Source organism: Arachis hypogaea, chromosome 9 (assembly GCF_003086295.3).
Source record: "Arachis hypogaea cultivar Tifrunner chromosome 9, arahy.Tifrunner.gnm2.J5K5, whole genome shotgun sequence".
NCBI classification, from domain to species: Eukaryota; Viridiplantae; Streptophyta; class Magnoliopsida; order Fabales; family Fabaceae; genus Arachis; species Arachis hypogaea.
Window position 1 is genome coordinate 40,402,584 of NC_092044.1, and position 13,041 is coordinate 40,415,624.

Sequence of the window (13,041 nt, forward strand, 5' to 3'; positions counted from 1 at the left end):
TTTTAAGAGCCAAACCTAATTGATTTTATGTCACTTATCAAATTAGTTTCAGACAATTAAAGAATCATGAGAAGAAGTTTCAAGCTTAATTCCAAAGATTAACTTTTTCCAAGATAAAAGAGAAATTCAATTCAGATCAAAGTTATTTTTCAATACACTCTAACACTTGATATGAAGAACGAAACTAACTTCTTAAATTAAATATCAATGCATAAATCAAAAGTAGAAGAACAATAACATTAATCCATCGAAGTAAATAGAGCTCCTAACCTTAAAACGGAGGTTTAGTTGCTCATGGTGTAGAGAAAATAAAAATAGTGTATTCTAACAAAGAAAAAAACAAAGAAGAAGAGGGAAGACCCCTGCTCGAGTGCCAGCTTCCCCTTTTTAAACTCAATCCTTTATTCCCAAATCAAAATTCAAAATCTCCATTAAAACGTATCCCTCCATCCAATCCAATCAATTCTTTCCTCATAAATTTTAAAGCGCACAGTGATTTTCTCAGGTTCCGGGCCTTCTTATAGGAGACTTGACGTTGAACATGGGTTTGGTGGTGTCAAATGCCACTTATGAAGTAGTTTGCGCAACCTATTCTGCTATCCTTACGTTGAATGTCGCTGGATTGCTGTTGAACATCATTTCAGCTTGTCATCATTGGGTTTTCGGCATTGAACGCCACATTTGATGCCTCCTGATCAACCAATTCTACCCATTTGGCTTGGTGGATCTGGCGTTAAACGCCACTTTCTTGGCATTAGGCACTGGATTTTGGACGCTGTTTTTACGTCCAGAAAGGCGGGGGGTCATTCGTAGCCCAAACGTAACATCCACTATAGACATATATTTATATTGAATTAAATCTTTGAATGTTAGCTTTCCAATGATGTTGAAACTATCTCATTTAGACCTCTATAGCTCGAGTTATCCTTGCTTAAGTGTGAAAAGGTCATGATGACAACATCTAAAAATTCTCTTTGCACTTTCCTTGAGGCTTGCTTGCTTGTTCTTCCTTTTTCCTTGTTCTTTTCTTTAAGTTTTCAACATTTTCCTACATAAATCAAAGCTCGAAATAACTCCAAAAAATATTGATTGAAAGCATAAGAATCTGAATGAAAATAAGAAAATCACTGACTTTATTCAAAGAGATAATAACTAAAAAAAAAAAACTAAAGATGCTCATTCATCACAACACCAAACTTAAGATCTTACTTGTCCCCAGGCAAGGAAAGAACTATGCACATAAGAGTCTTCTAAATTGGAGTGGATTGAAAAATTGCTTGACATTTCATTGAGTGAAGTGATTAAGTGGTAGTGGGGTAAACTCTGAATTGTGTGAGCATGTATGGATTTCAGTGCTCACTAGAGTTACAATTCAAAGTCTTAGAACTTAGGAATTACATTCGAATGATACTATAGAGGTCTCTTTTATATATTTTCACCTTAATGACAACTTTTCTTTTTCTTTTCTTAGGTGCTTTGCACCTTGAATCTAGCTGTGACTCTAAATATTTTGTCTCAAGGTTTGCTCGATACAGAAATGCCACAAGCACTTAACTGGGGAACTCTTTGAGTCCGTGTTTCTTTTTATTCTTTCCAGTCAGTGGTGCTCAAACCTATGGCTTCTCTTTTATTTGCACTTAGATTTGAGTCTAAATATTCTATCTCAAGATTTTCTCGACACAGTAACACCACAAGCAGTTAACTAAGAAAACAATTCTTTGAGCTTTGGTTCTTTTGAACCTTCTTAGCTATTGGTGCTCAGAGCCTTAGGCCTTGCTTTTTTGCCTTTCTTTTCTTTTCTTTTCTTTTCTTTTCTTTTTTTTTCTTTTCTTGTTGCTTCTTGGTTTTATAGATTTTTGAGATCCTCCATAATACTTTTCTAAACATCATTCTATGTCTTAGAGCTTTACATGTAAGTTTTCACAAACATGTAATTTCATGACACAATCATACTATCAGAACCCCCACTTCTCTTAATCTTTACCTGCCCCAAATTTTAAAAATTTTCTTCAAATTTTTCCGTTCAAAAACTCTTTGTTGCATGCTTAAATATTGGGTGCAGGAAATTTAAAAATTGAGGTGAAATGAGGAAGATTAAATCATGATTATCAAAACAGGTGCAAGATATAAGAAATAAAAGCTTAAAGATAGAGTTACCTCCTTTTTCATCATCTTTTGATCACCCCTAGTTTCTGCTTGTCCCTGGGTTGCTGGAGAAGGCGTGTATGTTTTACAGTGTTAATGCGGTAGCCAACAACAAAAATCCACTTTGTTAGTTATTTTCTTCTTTATTTCAAATAGAAAAACCAAACGCCTCGTCCCACTTCTTTTCTTCTTTCTTTCAAATAGAAAAACCAAATGTCTCCTCCAAGTGACAAAGTCTGAAGTCTCACTAGTCGCTTCAGTTTCCACAAGATAACAAGTCTTCAATTATCATTTCTGAGTCTTCATTTTTTGTTGTGAGTTATTTTTTTATTAATTCTTTTGAATAATTTTTGTATTTATTTATCTAGTTTATAATCTTATAATAGTAATTTAAGTTTTTGAAAAAAATTAAAGATGATAATTATGCAATTATGATGTTAATATAGCATATATTGTTTTATTTTTTCTCTCTCATTATTAATTCTTTGTGAATTGTGACATTGATATTATTGATTTGAAAAAATAAAATTAATTAAGTTTAGCTAAGTTTCATAATATGTATGATGTATCTATGTGCATTCTCAATTGTAGGAATTTAGTTGAATCATGAGTAAGATGAAAACAATAGACACTTTTTTTAAATAGACTGCTCAAAAGAGTGAAGATGTTTCTAATATTGTTACATCAACACCAATTTCTTTAATACTTGAAGTATCAAACATTAATACTTTAGATTCTCAACAAGGTAGTTCAAAGTCAAAGTGTCCATGACTTAATCCTGAACAAATGAAAGTATGTCATCTGGTAAGAGATCCGGGAATTCGACCAATGATTTGGAAGATTCATCCAAGTAAAAGAGATGAAATTCATTGAGCTTATCTTAAAGCTGTACCAAATCAACTAATACTTGACAATTATCCATTCTCGAGCGATACAAGTCATCGTCATCGTTTTCAAGCTTCTTGGTTTAAATTATACCCTTTATGGTTAGAGTATTCTATTGAAGATGACGCTGTATATTATTTAGCATGCTACCTATTTGCTAAGAAATCTTCAATCAACACAGGTTTAAATTCCTTCATTGAAAATGGCTTTAGAAATTGAAAGAAGGTAAATAGTGGAAAGAATTGTCCTCTTTTAAATCACATCAGCAAAGGCCTCAATTCGTTCCATCACAAGGCAACAAAATTATGTGATGATTTGATGAAGCAATCACAACATGTTGATACACTTATGAAGTGACAACCATCAGAGAAAATTAAGAATAATCGACATAGACTTGGAGCATCTATTGATTGTATTAGATGATTGACTTTTCAAGGTTGCGCTTATAGGGGCCATGATGAAAGCTCGAGTTCACATAATTGAGGTAACTTTATTGAATTGCTAAATTTTTTGGGGTCATACAATAGTAGTGTTCAAAAGTTTTTTTTGGAAAATGCCCCTTGATTTGCTAAATATACTTCAAGCAATGTTCAGAAGGAAATTCTACATGTTCTTGCTGTAAGAACCCACATTTTCACATAAAACCGTTTTAAAAATAATAATTTTATTGTCCGGAATAGATTCAAAATTTAGAAGTTTTAATTTGAAAATATAAATGAAAAATTTAATTTCAATGAATTTTTCTGAGTTAGAAAGTGTATTTCTTTTGAAAGGACAAAAATAATTTAGAATTGAAAACCGGGCAATAATCTTAAAGATTTTGGCCCAAAGTGAGCCAAACAGACCAAAAACACTTTGCTGGTTGGATCGGACCTAAGTGGGCCCAAGTCCAACATATATAACCCTCATTAAATGAGGTTTTCAGCTCATTCCACCCTCATTTGAAAGAGGGGGCGCTGCTGAGTTGAGAGGAGAGGGAGAAGAAAGAATACTATTCACTCTCACATTCTTTTACTTGTAACTTGAGCTACGAACCTCCGATTGACGAGCCGTTTGTGACCAGACAAATCTCTTGTCGAGCTCTATGTTTCTATGCAAAGAAACCTGGTAAGAAATCGCGTCTCTCTTCCCAGTTTCATGCCCTAGATTTTTGTGTTTTTGAGGTTATGATTTTGAGTAGATTTTGTAGTTTTGGTTGTATAGGTAATCTCTAGTAGCAGGTAAATATTGGATTTTACCTTTAATCACGTTGGGTAAGGTAACGTTTTACTAAATCCTTGTATTTAGCTGTTTGTGTATCTTAGGTTTTGATTTTGGTATATATATGTGATGTTAGATTGAGTTTTGGTGTTTGTTGGAGTTGGTTTAGAGTTTGGATCAAGCTTGGTGGCTTCGTTTTAGTGTTGGTTACGTTTGGGAATCAGCCAAGGTATGGTTTCGGTTTCCTTTATATAATATATAATGTTTCTGGACACTTAGGCTAGTTGACCCTAAGATAGGATTGAATGTTGTGGGTGTATGAGTAATTATATGTGAATTGATGTTAATTGTTGGTGTATGGAATTATTGTGGATGATGATGATTGTTGGAAGTTATTGATGTTGATGAGTATTGATGATGATTATTTATATTGATGGATAATGAGAATTTTGAGAAATTAAGGTGATGAGTTAATGTAAAAATGTTTATAGTGGGTTAGAATAAAGGATATTGATGATTATGATGTTTGATGATATATATTGATGATGATTTTTTATTATTGGTTATTGTGGTTGTTGAGGATTGTTGGGTATCATTGGTGTTGATGAGCTTTATGATGGATTTGGTTAATGATGGATAAGGTTTGATAATGATTATTGGAATTTATGAGGATTTGTTTTGGTAGTTGAGGTTGTTGTTGATTGATTATGATTATGAGTGTGGATTTATGATTAAGTAGGAAATTATGGATTTGGTAGTGAGATATGGTATAATGGTTGAGTAATTTAAGTGAAATTGAGGAGAATGATATGAAGAGGTAATGCGTTGTGTGTGGTAGTGGTTTATGATGATTGGGTAGGTTTTGATTTGGTTTTGAATGGAAAGTTGGTTAAAATTGAGGTTTTGAGGCTTTTGGGTAAATGTTGGCTTTTGGTGAACTTTGTCTAATCATAACTTTTGCCTCAGTTTTCAAAATTGATTGAAAATTCTTTAGAATGAAAGTTTATTGAAAACCCTTTAAATTGATATAAAGTTTACCAAATTTAGAATTTTTTAGAGGAAGTTATGATCATTCAAAGTTGGTGTTAAAAATCTGAAATTCTGCAAAGTTGCAAAATTTCAGGATTTTCTGATATGTGCACACGCACAGCCTTATGCGCATGCACAACCCTGCAAAAATTCTATTCTATGCGGACGCACAGACCTGTGCGTATACGCAGGTAGGGGAAAGGGCTCTGGTAGCAACGCTAGCATAGATTGTGCGCACGCACATCAATGAAGAATTACGACCTGTGCGGATGCATAGCCCTGTGCGTACGCACAAGTCGGGAAGGGACGTCTGTTAGGGGCGCTCGCACAGCTTGTGCGAGTGAATGGACTTTATAAATTTTAGTACATGTGTGTACGCACACTTCAAAATCTTCTTGGGCATGCACATGCACACCCCTGTGCAGACGCACATGTCCTATTTCATAAATTTAAACTTTGTTTTCAACTATTTCACCTTCCCAACAAGGTTGTAAGCTTCTATAACACCGTTTTAAGGCTTTTGGGCTCGATTTGAGTATGGGAATAAGGGAAATAGGCAAAGGGTTTTAGTTGATGATTATTTTGAAAAGTTAGAGAATGGAGGCTTAGTTTTCTGGTGTACTGAGGATGGGTGTGGTAGAGTGTAAAGTAAGAAAGACATATGAATTGAGAAATTCATGAACTAGTGAGTTCCGAATGGAAAATCATGGATAGATGATGGTTATGATGAGTTGAGAAATTGGAAATGGATGAGTATGGTTGATGGAATGAGAATGAGTGGAAGTGTGCTATTGGGAGTGGCCTCTGAGTTTGATTTCGTAATTATCATATGCATTGCTATCCATCGTAGGGGCTGTGGCAGTATCCCACCTACGTTCGGATGTGAGGCTTGGCGTTGAGCTTCTCACTCATTTTGATTGCTCCAAAGGAAGGTGGTAGGGCACGCATCCCTCGGAATATTTTCCTCTGAAAGGAGAAGGTGGTAGGGTACTCTCCCTCGGAATTTTCCTCCTGAGCATGGGTTTCTCTCTTATTGCAAGGTGGTAGGGCACTAACCCTCGGAATCATTCGACAACCAGAGGAAGGTGGTGGGGCACGCTCCCTCGGAATATTTCCCTCTGAAAGGAGAAGGTGGTAGGGCACTCTCCCTCGAAATTTTCCTCCTTATGCGTAATAGAGAGACTAATCCGGGAGTTGTCAACCAAATTTTTTGTCGGGTTTGGCACAATAACCGACATATGATATCACAGCCAATAGGACAGACATTCATCATGTGCATCTTCTATATGCTTGCTTGCTTTGTTTACTTGGGTTTGCCTAATTGTATAACCTGCCTACTTGCTTCTTGAATTACTTGTTGTATATGACTATTATCTGTGTTTTACTTGCTTGCATTACTTATGATTGTTTGGTGCCAAGGAGGTTAGGTAGGCAGTGGCGATGGGATCGCACGGAGGTTAGGCTAGCGAGGGTTGTGGGATACAGCGGTGTGATTAGCATTAGATAGAAATCTCCTAAGTTTAGATGACCTGACTTATGGTTTAAGTTCTTTATTTATTTAGTGATGTTAAGCTTGAATATCAGTATGTGGTGTGAAGTTCTAGGATAGCCTTCGGCATCCCGGAGCCTTACATCTTACATCATTGGGCACTGTTACCATACTGAGAACCTTCGATTCTCATTCCATACTTTGTTGCTATTTTTCAGATGCAGGCCGTAATCTATTTCAGTGAGATTGCGGATATGGTGATAGAGCAGAGTATGGATTCCTCCTTGGTTTATTTCTATTTTGCTTTGTTATAGTTACTCTCACATCTCTTTGTATTTTATCTTTATGGCCTTAGAGGCTTACTTGAGAGTTAAGTTGTATAAGCTGTTTTAATTCCAAAACTCTGTATTTCTCTATTTGTAACTAGTTGGCTTAAACTCCGCAAGCTGCGGCTAGTTCCCTATGATTTATTATAATATTATATCTATATTTTTTTATTCTCTTGCATCTATACCTTGTATCTTGTGTGTTAGCTTCGTATGAACGTTAGATTTTTGCGCTTTTGTAATTCTGTTTTTGAGCTTAATCCTTCATCAGGCTTCTAGAATATATTACTTCCTTCTATATAAATATGTATAAGCCTTAGACTTCATAACCTTTAATTAACCTTTGCTTTACAGCTAGAGGTAAAGCTTATGGTAATTGCGGTGTTACACTTGATACAATGGTGAAAAACTCAATTAGAAAAGATGTTGGAGATGCCAAATTTTGTATTATTATTAATGAAGCTCGTGATGAATCTAAAAAAGAGCAAATGACTTTTGTTTTGAGATTCGTTGATATGGATGGTTTTGTTCGTGAACGCTTCTTTGATCTTGTACATGTTAGTGACACTAGTACCTTGACTTTGAAAAAAGAATTAGTGTATGTGCTTTCTATTTATGATCTCCAAATTGAAAACATTCGAGGTCAGGGGTATGATGGTGCTAGCAATATGAGAGGAGAATGGAGTGGTTTATAAGCTTTATTTCTCAATGATTGCCGACAAGCATATTATGTCCATTGTTTTGCTCATAGATTACAATATAGTACTGGTTGTTGCTTCATGAAAAGTATTTCAAATTCATGAACTTTTCACATAACTACTATTGTCATATTGTTGGTGCATCTTACAAATGCCATGATCAACTACAAGAAGCTCAAAAAATTGAAAATACAAAATTGATTGCCAATGATGAGCTAGAAACAGGTCAAGTTGCAAGTCAGGAGGCACTTTGCAAAGAGTTGGAGATACAAGATATAGTTCTCACTTTCATTCTATTTGTAGCTTGATCAAAATATTTACAGCTACTCATACCTTTCTTAATAATACTATTGATGATGGTACAACTTCTACTCCAAGAGGTGAGGCTTATGGTATCAACAAAGTGCTATCCTCGTTTGAATTTGTTTTTGCATTACATTTGATGAAGGAGATTATGGGATTACTACTAATATTTTGTGCCAAGCATTACAACAGAAATTCCAAGATATTTTGAATGCAACGCACGTTGTTTCCACATCAAAACTACTTCAAAAATTAAGGGATAACGGTTGATGCAGTTTACTTGAGAATGTATACAAGTTTTTTGAGAAGAATGAAATTGACATCCCTGATATGAGCGCACAGTACACAGCTGGAAGAGGTCGATCTCGTCAACCAAAGATAACAATTGAGCATCATTATCGAGTATGTGTATTTTTAGCAACAATTAACTCTCAAATACAAGAGTTAAATAGTATATTCAATGAGGAAAGGAGCTTTTCACTTTAAGTGCTGCCTTAGATCCTAAAAACAATTTTAAGTTGTTTAATATTCAAAATATATGTAAGTTAGATGAAAAATTTTATCCTTCAGATTTTTTATCATTAAAAGATTCTTTTAAATGCTTAATTGCAATATTATGCATTTGATATACTGAATCATTAAAAGGATGTTGAGACACTTTTTGAGTTATGTCAAAGATTGAAAGAAACAGGAAAATTAAGAACTTATCATTTAGTTGATAGATTGATTCGAAATGTCTTAACTATTTCGGTATCTACAGCAACAATAGAGAGAGCATTTTTGGCAATGAAAATTATTAAAACAAGACTTCGGAGTAAAATGGCAGATAAATTTCTTGTAGATAATTTAGTCATTTACATTGAGAAAGAAATTGCAGCTACTTTCAGTATAGATTCAATAATAGATGACTTTAAATCAAGGAAAAAATATCGAGCCCAATTGTCTATATAAGTTGCAAATTTTAATTCATTTCAACTTTAGTAATTGTTATTGATTTTTCCACTGCATAAGTTATATATAGCTGTGATTTAAATTATTTAAATGAAGTATAAATACATTTTGTTAATTTTTTTTATAATTTTCCATGAAACATCTAAAAAGAAATTGTATAATATTTATAGATTTTAAATGTAACAACCTATCTTTATAATATTTGAGATTAGTTTAACATATTTATGTTTAATTATTTTGATATACGATATATTTAATTATCTTGTAAGGAGTAATTTTTAAGTTTTAATTATTATTTTGATTTAAAAATGTTTATATATTTTTTGTTAAAATAGAAAATTAAAAAGAAAATATCCCTCCCCCAAACTAAATATTACCTAGCTTCACCCCTGGCTGGGACTCTACCAATTTTGTTGTTCCTGTTACACAATAAATACAATCATTATATAAAATATTGGTGACAAAACACAAACACAAGTAAATATTAATAGAACATGACTAATAATGTGAAAATATTACATTTGTAAGTCAAGAGCACGTGTCCACCCCCACACATTCTTATCACCCTTACATGTTTGAAGTTCTTTGAAGGCTTTCTCATGAGTAGATGTACGGTCCAACTCTTTATTCTGTTTTAGATAAAGTGCACACACACCAACTCCTTATTCTGTTTTAGATAAACCGTGCATTGATGAGCGGATATTTTATATGTTTTTTGGCATCATTTTAATGTAGTTTTTATTATGTTTTGTTTAAGTTTTAATATATTTTCATAGGTTTTAATGAAAAATTCATATTTTTGGATTCTACTTTGAGTTTGTGTGTTTTATGATGATTTCAGGTAAATTCTGACTGAAATTGAAGAGCATTGGAAAAAGTCTGATTCAGAGACAGAGAAAGGACTGTAGATGCTGTCAAGATCTGACCTCCGTGTACTCAAAGAAGCATTTCTGGAGCTACAGAAATCCAAATGGAGCGCTCTCAAAAGCTATGGAAAGCTAACGCCCCAAAACTAGAAATGAAGGTCCAAAACTGGCGTTCAACGCCAGTTCTTCACCCCCTTCCTGGCGTTGGAAGCCCAAAAGGAAGCAGCTGGCGTCCAATGCCCAAACAGGAGTCCCAAGCTGGCGTCCAACGCCCCAGAGGTAGTACTGATGAGCGGATATTTTATACGCTTTTTGGGGGTAATTTCATATAGACTTTAGTATGTTTTAGTTAGTTTTTAGTATAATTTTATTAGTTTTTAGGCAAAATTCATATTTCTGGACTTTACTATGAGTTTGTATATTTTTTTGTAATTTCAGGTATTTTCTGGCTGAAATTGAGAGAGCTGAGCAAAAATCTGATGTAGGCTGAAAAAGGACTGCTGATGCTGTTGGATTCTGACCTCCCTGCACTCGGAAAGGATTTTTTGGAGCTACAAAAATCCAATTGGGGTGCTTTCAATGGGTTAGAAAGTAGACATCCAGGGCTTTCCAGCAATATATAATAATCCATACTTTGCACGAAGATAGATGACGTAAACTGGCATTCAACGCCAGTTCCATGTTGCAGTTTGGCGTTCAACGCCAGAAACAGGTTGCAAGTTGGAGTTCAACACCAGAAACAGGTTACAACTTGGCGTTCAACTCCAGAAATAGCCCAGACACATGAGAAGCTTAAGTATCAGCCCCAACACACACCAAGTGGGCCCCGGAAGTGGATTTCTGCACTATCCATCCTAGTTTACTCATTTTCTGTAAACCTAGGTTTCTGGTTTAGTATTTAAACAACTTTTAGAGATTTATTTTGCATCTCATGATATTTTTTTTAGATCTGAATTTTATACTCTTTGACGGCATGAGTCTCTAAACTCCATTGTTGGGGGTGAGGAGCTCTGCAGCGTGTCGATGAATTGATGCAATTATTTCTGTTTTCCATTCAAACATGCTTGTTTCTATCTAAGATCTTCATTCGCGCTTCACTATGAAGAAGATGATGATCCGTGACATTCATCACCTTCCTCAATCCATGAACGTGTGCCTGAAAACCACCTCCGTTTTATATTAGATTGAATGAGTATCTCTTAGATTCCTTAATCAGAATCTTCGTGGTATAAGCTAGAATTATTGGCGGCATTCATGAGGATCTGGAAAGTCTAAACCTTGTCTGTGGTATTCCGAGTAGGTTTCTGGGATTGGATGACTGTGATGAACTTCAAACTCACGAGTGTTGGGCGTAGTGACAGACGCAAAAGGATCAATAGATCTTATTCTGACATGATCGAGAACCAACAGATGATTAGCCGTGCTGTGATAGAGCATTTGGACCATTTTCACTGAGAGGATGGGAAGTAGCCATTGACAATGGTGACACCCTACATACAGCTTGCCATGGAAGGAGCCTTGCATTTATGAAAGTGAGGAAGCATTATGTTACAGAAATTCAGAAGACAAAGCATCTCCAAAACTCTAACATATTCTCCATTATTGAGTAACAATTATTTATTTTATGCCCTTTCACTTTTTACAATTGAACTTAAAAAAACACTGTTGTTGGTATCCTGACTAAGAATAATAAGATAACCATAGCTTGCTTCAAACCAACAATCTCTGTGGGATTCAACCCTTACTCATGTAAGGTATTACTTGGACGACCCAGTGCAATTGCTGATTAGTTGTGCGGATTGCAAAAGTGTGATTGCAATTTTCGTGCACCAAGTTTTTGGCGCCGTTGCCGGGGATTGTTTGAGTTTGAACAACTGATGGTGAATCTTATTGCTTAGTTTAGGAAAATTTTATTTTTTTTACTAGAATTGCATCTTTTATTATCCCTTCTAAAAAAATTTTTCAAAAATATTAGTTTTCTTTATTAATTTTTAGTTTTTCTGTGAATTTAGTGTCATGTTTTAAGTTTGGTGTCAATTACATGTTCTTTATTTTTCCTTGATCTTCAAATTGTTCGTGGCAAATTTTCTTGTTTGATCTTTGGTTTTTCCTATTTTGTGTATTTTTCGTGTTTTCCTTGTGCAAGTTCAAAATACCAGTTTTCAAAAAAAAATTATTTTTATTTATTAAAAATACCTCTTTAAAACACGTTACATTTATAGCTCAATTGTCTAGAGCGTTGGTTTATGTTCTTGGTAATTAGGTATCTTCTTTTTAAAATATTTTTCAAAAATCATTTTTCTTTGATTGAATCTTGTGCCAAACTTTAAGTTTGGTGTTTTCTTGTTAATTTTCTTTAATTTTCAAAGATTTATTTTGGTTTTCTAAAAATTTTAAGTTTAGTGTTCTTTCTTTTGTTCTTGTTGTTCTTGTGATTCTTCAAGGTGTTCTTGAGTCTTTCTTGTGTTTTGATCTTAAAATTTTTAAGTTTGGTGTTCCTTGGTGTTTTCCCTCCAAAATTTTCGAAAACAAGGAGCATTAGATCTAAAAATTTTTAAGTCTTGTGTCTTTTGTGTGTTTTTCTCTTTCATCATAAAATTCAAAATTCAAAAGAATATCTTTTCTAACTATTTTTAAGCCATATTTTCGAATTTTTTTTTATAAAAATTCACATTTCAATTTCAAAATTTTTCAAATCTCATCCTTTTAAGATTTTTTTTTTAAAAAAATTATATCTTTTCCGAAAATATTCTAACCACTTTCTCTCTCCTCACTTTTTTGAAAATCTTCATAAAATATTTTTAAATTTTTTATTTTTATTTTTATTTTTATTTTTATTTATTTTTATTTGTATTGTCGTCTTTATCTTATCTTATTTTATTATTATTATTTCAAAATTTTTATATATAATAAAATAAATAAAATAAATTCACATCATCTCCCTTTCTCCATCATGGACATAAGTGGAAATGAACAGTCCAGAAGGACTCTAGGGTCATATGCTAACCCCACTACTGCTTCATATGGGAGTAGTATATGTATACCCTCCATTGGAGTTAGTAGTTTTGAGTTGAATCCTCAACTCATTATCATGGTGCAGCAAAGTTGCCAGTATTCTGGTCTTCCACAGAAGGAGCCTACAGAGTTTC